The sequence below is a fragment of the Vipera berus genome (assembly GCF_964194415.1).
Source record: "Vipera berus genome assembly, chromosome: 1".
NCBI classification, from domain to species: domain Eukaryota; kingdom Metazoa; phylum Chordata; class Lepidosauria; order Squamata; family Viperidae; genus Vipera; species Vipera berus.
The window spans coordinates 256,602,611-256,617,213 of NC_138202.1; positions in this window are offsets into that span (position 1 = coordinate 256,602,611).

Consider the following 14,603-nt stretch of genomic DNA (forward strand, 5'->3'; position numbering starts at 1 on the left):
GCCAGAAGTCCAGAAATCTACCATAACTGATGGTATATATATAAAAAAAACACTACAGGGTCGAGGAAGACCAGGATGAATGCATGCCATCCTGTTTTAGTTTCTCCAGAGCTCCAGTGCTATGTGAAAATTCTTTGCTTTCCAAGGACTGGACATACCACAGCATAGTAAATTTGTATACATTGCTTTATTGCAGCACACGCCTTCCTCAACAATAGGCTGTTACTCTAGGTCAACTCCACCCTTCTAGGCCTTGCAAGGTTATATTGCCACATAAATATGTCTTTAATACACAACCCTTTATTCTCAGTCCTTTAGTCTTAAAATCTATCATGTAGCATATGAACTTTGCCTTTTTAAAAAAAGTTTTTACAACTAGTTGGGATGAGGTGCTACTTCAATGTGATTTTTCCCACTTGCTACTGAGCTCCAGGCAGGGGTTGAAACTCCAGGCAGTACTCCCACCAAGATACACTGCTCTTCTTGCTTGCTTGTAACAGTGGCCAGTCTCTAGGCCAGGGGTAGGCAACCTCAGCTCTTTTATGACTCATGGACTTCAAATCCCAGAATTCCTGAGCCAGCATGAGAGAGTTGAAGTCCATGAGTCATAAAAGAGGCGAGGTTGCCTACCCCTGCTATAGGCATTGCCTATGCCTCTTTGCATTGCAGTCTGCTTTCTCCTTTCCTCCTACAGCCCCATCCACACTCAGTGTTTGTTTTTGTAAGCTGAAAGCCTAAGTGGAGTGAGGCTGCCTCTGGATGTTGGCACATGCTTGAAAATTCCAGAATGTGGCTCAATTAGTCAGTTAGTTGGACACTGGCATGTATGCTTGTGAGTAAAATTATGAGTAAATGAATGTATACATGGGTTTCTAGGGCTGTAAACTTTCACAGACCTTTGAGGGGGGGAAAAAAACCCAGTTGTGCTGAGCCTTTGGGAAGTGTGGTGACAAGCTTTTCTTCCTGGCTGCAACTGCTTTTCCAAGCATAGACAGGTATCCCAACTTCACTTCCTCACATGCTATTATTATTCTACAACCCAGCCTGCAACATGACTGAAAAGGCTCAATGTACAACTTTTCCTTCAAGGAAAGCTGCAACTGCAGCCTGATCACTACTCAACAATTTTCACCAGATAGAGGAGGTTGGCAACTACATGAAAGTCATCTAGAATCATTACTTCTTGAGAAATACATATCTTTTCAAATGTTGACATTAGAGTAGATAATAAAGTAATCATGGTAATTACTAGGATCCACTCTCTTCCATTTTTAATAAGACATTTCATCTTGTGTAGATCTCTAAGGCATCCCCAGTTTTCCAGGAATCTTCAAAGATAATTTACAGAGGCCCAGCAGCAATTCAGCCAGTTCCTTCACTCTTCTTGGGTGCATTTCAGCAGGATCTGGGGACTTGAAAATATTCAAATTACACAGAAGATCCTTTAAGGTAAAGGTAAAGGTTCCCCCGCACATGCGTGCTTGTCGTTTCCGACTCTAGGGGCCGGTGCTCATCTCCGTTTCAAAGCCGAAGAGCCAGGGCTTGTCCGAGGATGTCTCCGTGGTCATGTGGCCGGCATGACTAGATTCCAAAGGTGCACGGAACGCTGTTACCTTCCCAACGTAGTGGTCCCTATTTTTCTACTTGCATTTTGACGTGCTTTCAAACTGCTAGGTTGGCAGAAGCTGGGATGAGTAACAGGCGCTCACTCTGTTACGCGGCACTCGGGATTCGACCCGCCAAACTGCCGACCTTCTGATCGACAAGCTCAGCGTCCTAACCCACTGAGCCACCACGTCCCTTTACCACATCCTAAAAATGTACTCCTTTCCTTGATGTTTTCCTCCCCAGCCAAAGCTGCTCAAATCAACATTTCCTTGGAGACAGAGTCAGAAGTAATATAGGAGATAAGGAGATTTCTGTTTTCCCTTGGCCTTCTGTTAAGATTTCTCCATCTGAAGCAAACAGTGATCCCACTATCTCTTTTGTTTTCCTCTTGCTGTTGATACATTTGAAGAAATGCTTCTTACTGGACATTGGTTTTCCTTGTCAACCACAGCTCATTGTCTACCTTTCTTTCATTTTTACATGTCTGAGCTGAACTATCATAGTTCTCAATTAATCCACAGCCATTAATTTAAAATGAAATTAATTAAGGACTTCGGGCCCCAGAGAACATTTCTTAATGATAGTGTGCCATTAGTCTGCTACAGGAGAAGAGCTTGCTGAACAGATGGAATTCTCACTATATCCAGGGTATATGGCATTCTTGAGGGATTCCTCATGAATGTTACATAATAACAAATGTGTAAAATGTTGAAATATTAGAATAAAAATCAAAATAAACACCACCCCATCATAGAAAAAAAATCAAAGCATTCTAGGCCAGTTGGTTGCTATTGATGTTTGTTTCCTTAATTTCTTTGTTCATCAGCACTGGTTCCAGGATTTCTAGGGCCCAAGAAATCTAAATTCTACACATGGCTATGAACATACATGTTCCCAAGGTAAGTCATCCACTGGGACGTTCTCCGTATAAAACCTCATTTAAAATGAATGGCAGTATGTACATGCTCTTCTATTACAATAACCCATTTAATTTTGAGTTCTTGTAACCAGAAGATAAGCTTTCCAAAAATGGGTGAAAAATAAATAACAAAATATCTCATTCAAGCAGTTAGAATTGTGATTTCTGATGCCAGTTGATAATCTAAAGATATTTTATGCCAAACTATACAAAATCATGGAAAATGTCTCCACTTCAGGTTGCTATCTGTAATAAGGGTTAAGCAAGATCTGTCAATGGTAATTCCTTGTTCAGTGCTTAAATCATTACAAATGCGATTAAAATATTATTGTTCATAGCCTATATTCTTCCCATTCATCCTCAGTATTGCAAGTCTCTAAGTTTCCAAAATGAAATGGAGATTCATAATTTCCATATTATTTCAGATCTTGCAATTAGGTTGAAAAAGGAAGAAATAGAGAAGTTACACAGAGAGAGGGGATCACAAACAACCAGATGGGTGAGTGAAGAACAAATGACAAAATATTCATTGTGGCATCACAGCACAAGTTCCATGACTTCTATATTGGCACCTAACACTGAAACACGGGTACAAAAGGACAAGGATTGCACATTTCATAATTTCATCACAATTTACGGGTAGGACAGTTTGTGTAGCTTTGTATAGCTTGTAAACAAGCTACACACTTGGTTTTTTCTTTCTCAATCTAAGATGACACTTGGTTCTGCAGTGCTAATTTTGATCCTATCAATTCTGGAAGACACGTTCTTAAATATATCTGGAAGAATATCATGATGAAACATCTCCTCTATTATTTTTTTCTCTTATTATACATGAGTCTTTAACATACTGAAAGAATGACTAAACATGGAGATACAGACACAAATTTGTCCCATAGTTATACATAGCAAGAAATCTGTAAGGACTTTTAAGTTTCATCTGCCTCCTATCTTTTTCCCACTAATATTGCTTAGATTTTGCCTTTCAAATTGACCTTCAATCTCCTTCCTTTAGTACTGTGAATGGGCAGACATTCCAACACTCTATTTTTCCAATGCTACTGACCTTGTGAGAAGACACAAAATATTGTCAAGTGTTCTTCTACTGTCCCTTTTATGAACATATTTGTGTCACTTCTATCACACTTGTTTGCCAGGCTGAGTTCAAATATGTTTCATTTGTTGTCACACCAAAATGAGGAAAATTCCAATCATCAGACTTAACGCCACTGCTTGTAAATGTGGGTGAACGTGCCAAGTTTAGAGAATATCTATGTATTTTAAAAATTCTAAAGATAAAGTCAGAATATTTTGGGTTTCATAACAGTAAGAAAGTTTATTGTGCTAGTTTTTGAAATGTAACATTTTTTCTGTATAAAAAGAAAACATGGAAGGTAACATCATACACTCCAGAATAAATAATCCAGTTGTAGTATTTATATGATTGATGATGGCAATGAATGGATAGATACTTAGGGGCATGATGATCCTTGTAAGGAGACTTGGATCATTCTGTATTGATATATCAAACATTTTGTGTGCCATCTGTTAACAAGAGCACAGAAATTTGACTAAAGGGAATAGCCATCTGCTTTTGTCAGAAGGAAAACCACATGCATTGCTTGAGGACTGATGCAACCCATCTGCAGTCCAGTGGGTAAGAAGGAAGCTTTGCTTTCAGCATGAGGAAAAGATGTTGAGTTTCTAAGGATCATCTAAGGGAGAAGAAAAGCTATTTTGATTTATGCTTCTCAGTAGTCACTGTTTTTTTCAATATCCCCTGTTACCATACATACTTCTTTGGTGAGAAGTTTGTAATCAATTGTGGTAGACTTTCCATTTTGCAGATATTGTATTTTGGAAAAACATTCATATATACCGGATGTGTATTTTGAGGTTTATAAGGAATGAAGGAAGGACCCAGATTGTTGGGGGCAATTAAGCTGACTTTGTAATAATGCCGCTTGGGGTGTGTGTGTGAAAGCCCTAATAAGCAGGCATATACATTGAATGAAGGCTACTGCTAAGCTTGTAAGCCGCCCTGAGTCTTCGGAGAAGGGCGGGATATAAATGGAATTAAAATAAAATAAATAAAATAAATATCCAGATTTCTTCAATTTGGTTTCTTTCAACCAATTCATTTAATTTCTGTTTTCAAAAATTAAAAGTATTGCAATCTAACCAGTCCAACCCTGTGCTTGAAGAAAGCAGTCAAGAATTCCAGTATCCATGAGAGATTGTACTCTGGCTTCTAAAGGAAGGTCACCAGAGATCAAAACTCATCAGAGATGCATGAACTTTAGGAACGGTCTTTTATTGTTGTAGCTATATTAACAGAATCTCGAAAGCATGCCCAAAATCAAGGTGGGGCTATTCTGAGTTTCTTTCTCATGCCTGCTTCCATCTCTGGCATGGCCAAGACTTTCTTAATGGGTCTCTCATGCCTTCTCAATGTCAGCTCAAAATTCCATTACAGGTATAAATTATTTGCTTCACAAATAATGATAATGATGATAACCTTTATTGTCATTTTTTCCTGTGGGCACAACGGTACACATTAAAAATAAAATTTAGTTGCCTGCTCTCAAGTGTACACATACATAACACACATTTAAAAACATACTATATACAACATATGTATAGACCTATACCCTTACATATAAGAAACATAGAAATATTAATGGATCTTATCAATAAAAACTGGCAATTTGTGGTAAATGAGTTCCCTCCTGTTACATATGTTGGGGAATTAAAATTTCCACAGATTTTTAATACTGGACGTTTCCTCAAAGATAAAAGTACCTTTTTTTGTTCTTGACTGGTGGGAAGTCCAGGGGTAGAGCTACATAGCTAGGTTTTATTTGAATAAGAATGATTGCTGGAGATTTATTTACAAAATGTACAAGAAAACATATGAGAAACAAACATATTCCTAAATCGTTTCCCACAAAAACAGTTGCTTCCCACAAAATAGTGAAATCTTACAAAATCCTTTAGATTTACTCAGCTTTCTGCTCCTAGTTATCTGTCTCCCTGGGTGTCACATTCTGAACTGTGAAATTATAATAAAACACTCAATTTCCGAATCATGTATCATTTGCCAAGGAACTAAACCATAGTTATTTATTGATTCACAACAGAGCTGGTATTCAAGTAATGTATAAGAGACTGTTCTTGTGGGGAAAAGTACTCTTAGCTTTGGTTGAAACAGCAAGCATGGCTCTCTAGGTATCCTGCATGTTTATACCTTCAGCCACCTCTTCATTTCAAAGTGAGTTGTAGTTTCAGTCCCATTAGCACTAGTTTCTCTATTTTATCAAATTTATTGGCTGCTCATCCTACCACAGGGTATCTCTGGGGGGCTTACAATATTAAAAGATAAGCTATACAAATAAACTACTACAAAAATATAAACATGCAAAATATAGTAGCTAGAAGATAGGGCGGAAAGGAGTGAAATGAGCTTGGGGGGAGTGGATCGCCTTGGCATATTCGGGTCTTTTCCTGTGTAGGATTGAGGGTGTCTTGGCGATGTTTCGACGAGGTCCCACTTATCATCTTCAGGCTGGTGTCTTCGGTTTCATGCTTGTGCGAGTGAAGCGTGATCGGAGCTGCCGTCTCTCTATAAATACTGGTGGGGATGTGTGGGGTGCTGGTTTTGTAAGTGGATTGGTTGGCTGTGATGTTACATCATGATTGGTTGTTGGAGTTATTGTTAGGGGATTAGTTGGCTGCTCGTTAGTCCTTTGTGTTGTAACAACCTGGGTAATGCGCTGTGTGATGACATCCTGAGCTCTATTGTAGTGATTTCCTGAGTTCTGTGTTGAAATATCCTGGGTGGTTTGCTGTGTTGTGATATCCCGGGTTTTAGCATTGTAACCTCCTGAATTCTGTGATGTAACCAATCCGCTTACAGCAACAAAGCCAGCACCCCACACATCCCCACCAGTATTTATAGAGAGACGGCAGCTCTGATCACGCTTTGCTCACACAAGCACGAAACCAAAGACACCAGCCTGAAGATGATGAGTGGGACCTTGTCGAAACATCGCCAAGACACCCTTAATCCTACATGGGAAAAGACCCGAATACGCCAAGACCTACACACACACACACACACATATATATATACATATATACATATATACATATACATATACATATACATATACATATACATATACATATACATATACATATACATATACATATACATATATATATTCCAGCCAAAGCCTGTATGTCAACGTGATTATAAAGCCAAATTCTGAACATGTTCTATGGGCATGTGCCCTGTGCTAATTTACACCAATATATTTATGACAATGTTTCCCAACCTTGAAACTCCTAGATGTGTCGACTCCAACTCCCACTATTTTAATTAATAGCATACTGGCTATAGAATTCTGGAAGTTGAAATTTACACACTTGAAAATTGACAAAGTATGTTGCCATAGACCTGTGACCCAATAAAAATATTAAATATTAAATGGCAAGCATTCTGAAAGAATTCAAGTCAAAAGTTAATTTATATAATGTCCCACATTTAGATTGTTGAATGTTCATTTTCAGCAGTTCAAGAGTTCTGCAAAGCTCAACAGCTACTTGGCCATCTCTTTTTATTTCCAAAGAGCAACTCATGCCAAATGAATATTCCTTACAAATGTTTTCTGTTTAAGAACAATAGGATGGTGGACAGCCAGCCTCTCACTGAATTCAAAAGGAATTTCATCCCACAAAAGTACATGCAGAATGCACCAAGCCGTGTACTATAAATGGGTCTCTGTGCAGAGACATAGGCAATAGTTGGTATTACATTAGGCCACAGTTTGTTTTAAGTCTGATTTACTTTAAAAGCCACTGTAACTGGGTCAGATACTGCACTAAGCTATATCCCATGCCATGATCCCTGGCTTTACACAAGATACTGTGCTAAGCATACCATTATTCATTAGCATGAATAATGAACCCAACCAATGCCTTTTTCCAAAAGGTATGAGATACACAATAGACATAACTACTTGTAGTGATCATATTTTTTTCTACACGGAAATATTGACCAATGTTAATGCAAGTTTCTTCAACTAGATATTTCCCAGATATATATTGGGATTTGTTGTTGTTGTTAGTTGCGAAGTCGTGTCCGACCCATCACAACCCCATGGACAACATTCCTCCAGGCCTTCCTGTCTTCTACCATCTTCTGAAGTCCCTTTAAGCTCACGCCTACTGCTTCAGTGACTCCATCCAGCCACCTCATTCTCTGTCATCCCCTTCTATTGCCCTCAATCTTTCCCAACATTAGGCTCTTCTCCAGTGAGTCCTTCCTTCTCATTAGTTGATCAAAGTATTTGAGTTTCAACTTCAGGATCTGGCCTCTAGGACTGACCAGTTTGATTGCCTTGCGGTCCAAGGGACTCGCAGGAGTCTTCTCCAGCACCAGAGTTCAAAGGCCTCAACTCCTTGGTGCTCAGCCTTTCTTATGGTCCAACTTTCACAGCCATACATTGCAACTGGAAAAACCATAGTCTTGACTATACACACTTTTGTTGGCAAGATAACATCTCTGCTTTTTAGTATGCTGTCTAGATTTGCCATGGCTTTCCTCCCCAGGAGCAAGCGTCTTTTAATTTCTTGGCTGCAGTCCCCATCTGTGGTGATCTTGGAGCCCAGAAAAATAAAATCTGTCAGTAATCCATTTCTTCCCCATCTATTTGCCAGGAATTGAGAGGGCCGGATGCCATGATCTTCGTTTTCTTAATGTTGAGTTTCAAACCAACTTTTGCACTCTCCTTTTTCACCCGCATCAAGAGGCTGTTTAGTTCCTTTTCACTTTCTGCCATTAGAGTGGTATCATCTGCATATCATATCAAATTCCAGCGAACATTACTAGATATGGTTGAGATTCCCAACCCACATGGAAGATAACCGGTTATTTTTAAATTTTATTTATATTTATTTTTTATTTTAATTCCATTTATATCCCACCCTTCTCCAAAGACTCAGGGCGGCTTACAAGCTTAGCAGTAGCCTTCATTCTATGTATATGCCTGCTTATTAGGGCTTTCACACACACCCCAAGCGGCATTATTACAAAGTCAGCTTAATTGCCCCCAACAATCTGGGTCCTCATTTTACCTACCTCGGAAGGATGGAAGGCTGAGTCAACCTATATCCTGCCTTTATTATTTTTACAAGTAACTCAAGATGGTGAACATATCCAACACGCCTTCCTCCTACTTCCTCCACAACCCCATTTTATGAAGGGAGTTGGGCTAAGAGACAGTGATCAGCCCCAAGTCACCCAGCTGCTTTTCATGGCTAAGGCAGAACTTGAACTCAACAGTCTCCTGGTGCCTTAACTACTTGACCAAACTGGGCTAAGGGAAATCTGTGTAAAAATGTTTACATCTGCAGCAAAGACTATAGTATCTCCTAATGAAAAGAATCCTTGTCCTTAGACCAACATATGTACGGTAAACACTGCTATGGTTTCTTGAATTGTCATATTATATGAGACATACAAGCAATGCAGAGCTGCCTTAGGAAACCATTTTGAACTTGTTTTATAAAGGTAAATAGCAATAGCAGTTAGTCTGATATACCATTCCATAGTGCTTTATAGTATTCTCTGAGAGGTTGACAGAGTCAGCATATTGCCAATAATCTGGGTCCTCATTTTACTGATGTTGGAAGGATGGAAGGCTGAGTTAATCTTGAGACAGTCAGGATCAAACTCCTGACTGTGGGCAGTTAGCCAGAAATACTATATTCTAAGCACTGTGCCACCATGGCTCTTCATGCTGATAAATGTCGGTGAATGGCTCAATCTAGGTTTTTGTAAGGTAAAGGTTCCCCCACACATGTGTGCTAGTCGTTTCCAACTCTAGGGGCCGGTGCTCATCTCCGTTTCAAAGCCAAAGAGCCAGAATTTGTCCGAGGACGTCTCCGTGGTCATGTGGCCAGCATGACTAGTTACACAGAACGCTGTTACCTTCCCACCATAGTGGTCCCTATTTTTCTAATTGCATTTTTACGTGCTTTCGAACTGCTAAGTTGGCAGAAGCTGGGACGAGTAACAGACGCTCACTCTGCTACGCGGCACTCGGGATTCGACCCGCTAAACTGCCGATCTTCTGATCGACAAGCTCAGAATCCTAACCCACTGAGCCACCGTTTTTGTATCATAGATAATAAGATTTAGTGTTTTGAACTGTATTATATACAATGCTAGAAGAAGAAAAAGAAATAACGTTTGAAATTTTATTCATCCCCAAAATATCTTATTCTTTTTAATATATTTAATCTTTAAATATTCCATTTAATGTCTCTAGTCATCTAATGCTTTCTTATTCAAAACATTTTTTTCTTTTTTATACTATATTTTCCCTAAATTCAAACACATTATCTAAAACATTTCCTTCATCTAAGCTATTTCAACAGTATTATATTACTTATATCAAGAAATAAAATAAAAAAGGTGGGCAAAGCATACAGCAGTATTATTTAAGAAATTCATCCCTCTTAGAATGACATATGTGTTCAAAATCATTTCTTTAACCATATTCAAACAAATGTTTCTTTTTTAAATATTTTCTCAGGTAGATCCCATCATCTATTTTCTTAATTTTCACTTTAGTCTTTTTCCTTTGACCAGTATCTTTCTTGATCAATGTGTTTTGCTGAATCAATTTTTTCCCCATATATTCGTAACTGTTGCTGCAGGTTTAAGAAGTAAAACAAATAAAAGTGTCTTTATATGAGGCTTTTGCCTTTCCATGTTTCTTTAAAATCTTTTTCATTTTCTTCCTCTCTGCTTCTCTTATCATTTCCTTTGTCTCTGATGTTTTCAACAGCTCTACATTCCATTTTGTCCAATCTGGTTTTTTGTCCTCAGATTTATTTTGTGGTCTTAAGGGATGAGTTGTTTTTTTCCATTTCTTGTGAATTTTTCCCCACTAGGATTAAATCATGTTTTCTCGTTTTGTTAAGTTCCATTTTTGAGTCTCTATTTTCAATTTTATGTCCACTCATTTGTTTTGTCTGCTCCTTCTCTGTTGTTGTTTCCTGGAAGTTTTTTTTTGTTATAGAGTTAACTTAGAAATAGATAGATTTATATTTTCAAATTTATTTTGGATTTCTTTGATTTAAACTCATTGTTGTTTAAATTAATTGCAGGATACTATATATCTCCTCCTGAGAGGTATTTATGTTTTCTTGGTGTGTTCTGTCTACCTGTCTCTGATCCCTGATGACCAAAATTTGAAGTTTTCCTTCTTAGTTCTTTTGGATTTCGGTTGCAAGTAGCTTGGGCTGATCGGTGAAATACAAGGCTTTCTCCTGTCAGGTTAGGTGGCTTTCCCCAAGAAGAACGGAACAACCGCCATCATTCCAGAGTCATCGGGGCACCCTTCTTTCTTCGCTACCTCTCCGGGGTGGCTTGAACCCATTAGCGTCTCTAGGCAGGACAAGAATTAGCCACGGGGTGTGTGGCGGTCTGCAAGCCCACAACCAGTTGCTACTGCGCAGGACCAAAAGTCCTGGATATATTGTGTTTCATCAGAGATCTTATGGCTACTGTATGTAACTATGCTGTGTGAGGAATCAAAACTCTGATTCAAATTAACTTGTCAAATTAGCTTGAATCTGAATCAGTTTGGATAATTTCAGATGCTGCTCTGCACCTGTAGAAAGATGTTCCCTGAATATCTTTTCCAAATTGAAAACTGATACTATGTCTCTTCCAAATATGAGGGGTGCGTAACACTACCACTGTGTCACCATCATACCACAGGAATGGCATAATTCTTGGAAAACCACTGCACAGAAAATAAATAGGTTAGAAGTATGTCCTCTTGCCTTACAAAAAAATCTCTATAACAGAAGAAGAACATTTTCTTATGTGACACCCATCCTTTGCAACCATACCAACCAAGGTTATGTTGGCTGATTTCACTTGCTTGCAGGTCTTTCAGAAAGTCCTTAAAACCTGGCATGGGGATCAGGAGAATAGTTGAACCTGTACTGTAGGCTGCGTGGTTTCCTTGATGGCCATGGCATTTTTATTTTATTTATTTTTTGCTCTGGTTGTTCCTTATTTAATGTACTGTTTTTAATTTTTGTTAGCCTGCCAGAGTTGCATTTAGTGAGACATTTAGCAAGATGGGTGGAGACAGATGTGTCAATTGAAATCAATAAGGTTCTTTCCTGAAGTCAAAGTGCAACTTTTCAGGTGTCAATGAAGTAGCAACTATACCACTCTCCCTGCACAATTATCAGTATTATTTTGAGTGTTTTTCCTTCCCTGCCAAAGCAATCAAACAAGAATTATGAGGGAAGACAGTGGCTGCAGCCCCAGGTTTTCTGCTTCTATACTGTCCAACTACATAGCTATCCCATAGTCCCTCTTCTTTATCATTCCCTAGCTTTCGGAAACAGCACATTGGCCAATCCTGCTTTAGAAGCTCATTAATGGTGACCACCACCATCACCTCTCCAGTGCCTCAGCTACAGTTTGTTGAATAACTCATATCAACTATGCTCATATAACACACTAAACCACATTTTTGGCTCAGCATGATGCCTGAATACAGCATCATAATTATGTTAGCGTTTTTTAGAGTCAAATGTTTTAAAAGAGAATCAGTGCAAATTTTAATCCCAGCTTCTTCATACTTCTGTACTTCTGCTATTGTAACACAAGACAAGCAGTTATTTTACACTCTAATCACCTATCTCCTAGCTTTTTATTTCTCTGAAAGCCAAAGCAATTTTGTTGCTACCTATCCAGGGTCAAAAGGCAATTTCATTACTTTTGCCTATCTTGTGGTTCTATGCTGCAACTTGCCTGAAACATTTGTTACATACAACAGCCAAGTGGACTTGACAAGCCTTTAATACATAAAGGTGTTAACTTTCTGCCCAGGTCTTTTCTTCTTTCCAAGTACTGTAACTGGTGACCAAAATAAAATTGCTTTCAAATAGGCCCTTCTTTAGAAGAAGCTCGCTTTAAACTTCACACCATAAATAACAGCATAATGATTTATACCACTGTTTCTCAACCTTGGCAAGTTTAAGATGTGTGGATGTCAACTCCCAGAATTCCTTAAACAGTATGGCTAGCTGGGGAATTCTGGGAGTTGATGTCCACACATCTTAGACTCGCCAAGGTTGAGGAAGCACTGATTTATAGTATGCTTCTGTATATTCTTGATTTGTGGAATGACATTTAAAAGCTTCAAATTGGAGGTTGTGGCACTCAAAATGTGTTTATTTGTTTTGTGTGTGTGTGTGTGTGTGTGTGTGTGTGTGTCTGTGTGTTAATTATGTAACATTTGGTCTCAGTAAGCCATTTAAGAATCTGAATCCCTTTTCTGCAAAAAACATTGAACTTGGCTAGTAGAACAAAGAACAGTGACAATTGATATTTATAGCACTTTTTATATGATATACTCCCCTTGGAATATAACTTTTGTAACTTGGCATGATTAATGATAATTAATCACATGTATAGCACTTTTTAATGTACCAAGTTGGTTTATTATCTCTAGCTGCATTTTTGCCCACATATAACAGCATGCTAATGTTCCAAGGCTATTTTTACAGATGGGAAACACAGTTAAACCACCCAAAGTCACCGGATGACATTTGAACTCTGAATTTGGAAGCCTGAATGCTAGAACGCCATCAATTTTACAATCTGCCTAGCTGGCCTATGTGACACTCCTGAGGTAAATCAATTACAATTGACCAAACATGTCTCCTACTGTTTTATTCCTTTAAAACCAAGGAGAATTAGCAGATATCATTCTAGCCACAGACAATTCTGATAGGGTGTTTCAAGGGTGATCCATGTTTGACAATTTCTACTGCAACTAAGTACATATTTCTCTTTTTTTTCTTATCTGTATCAATGTAAACAATTCTAAATGTCCAGTATAATGGTCCTTACAAATTATGAAAGAACAACATGGGGACTTAGATTCATATAGGGTAATAAGCTGTAAACCATAAACCACAACTCTGCTAATTGTAATTTAATCAACAAACATGTTCAAAACATGGCTCTCCACAAGGCTAACCCCAGTTTAAATTAGGGTTAATGATAGAGCACATGATTACCAGAAGGAACCTACCAATTCAATCATTATCTCCTGTTCATTACATCACTGGAGTTGGGGGAAAAACAAATCTGAAATTACGGAAAACTTCAATCAATGAACAGAAGTCAGAAGTGAGCAACAATTTTGCATCCAAGGCCTATACCTGGTTGTAAATCATAGAAGACTTTGGATGTCTATGAAACCACAGGGATGAGGTTCCAATTTCAGCCCTATTATTTTTTTTTGCATTGGGCTGTGATTTAGGATGGTTATTTTTTTACACTAACAGGTGTGATAAGTACTTCAGAAGCTCAATGTGTCATTCTTTCAGCAGGAAATAGCATATCTGCAATCTCTGCTCTCAACAGAATTAACCAAAAAAAATGAAAATCCCTTTGCTTTCTTCTTAGCCATCCCCAAGCAATAATACCATATTTAACAAAACATGGAATTGTATCTTAAAGGATGGGACATTGTATCCAATTTTATTTTTTAAAAAAATAATTATAAAGTCAATTGAAAATGACTTTATAAACACCACAAAAACACCAAAGTCTTAAGATTTGGGCTTTGTCTACCTCTGTGTAGGGGCTAGGAATGATTTGGCTGACACACTCTGAAGCAGACTGACTTACATAACATTTCCCAGTCTTATGCAACAAGGTAGCACTGCAGATACTTCTCTAGAGCGTCTCAAAGAAAAAAAAAGACACAAACTGGATAAATAGAATTATGAAAAAGCAAATTCCAAAATCATACATACTATCTCCCTGTAATATATTCAGGATCAGAAAATATTTTTTTTCATACAGCATCTACCTGCTGCTGGGAATCCTAAGTTATATATATCTTATATTTATATCTCAATTAATTAAGCACTGTAAAACCTATAGGGAATAAGGCATGATATATTGATGGCTGGTGCTTTTAACACATTTATTGGAGATTTGTAGCATGACTGTTAAATGAATGTT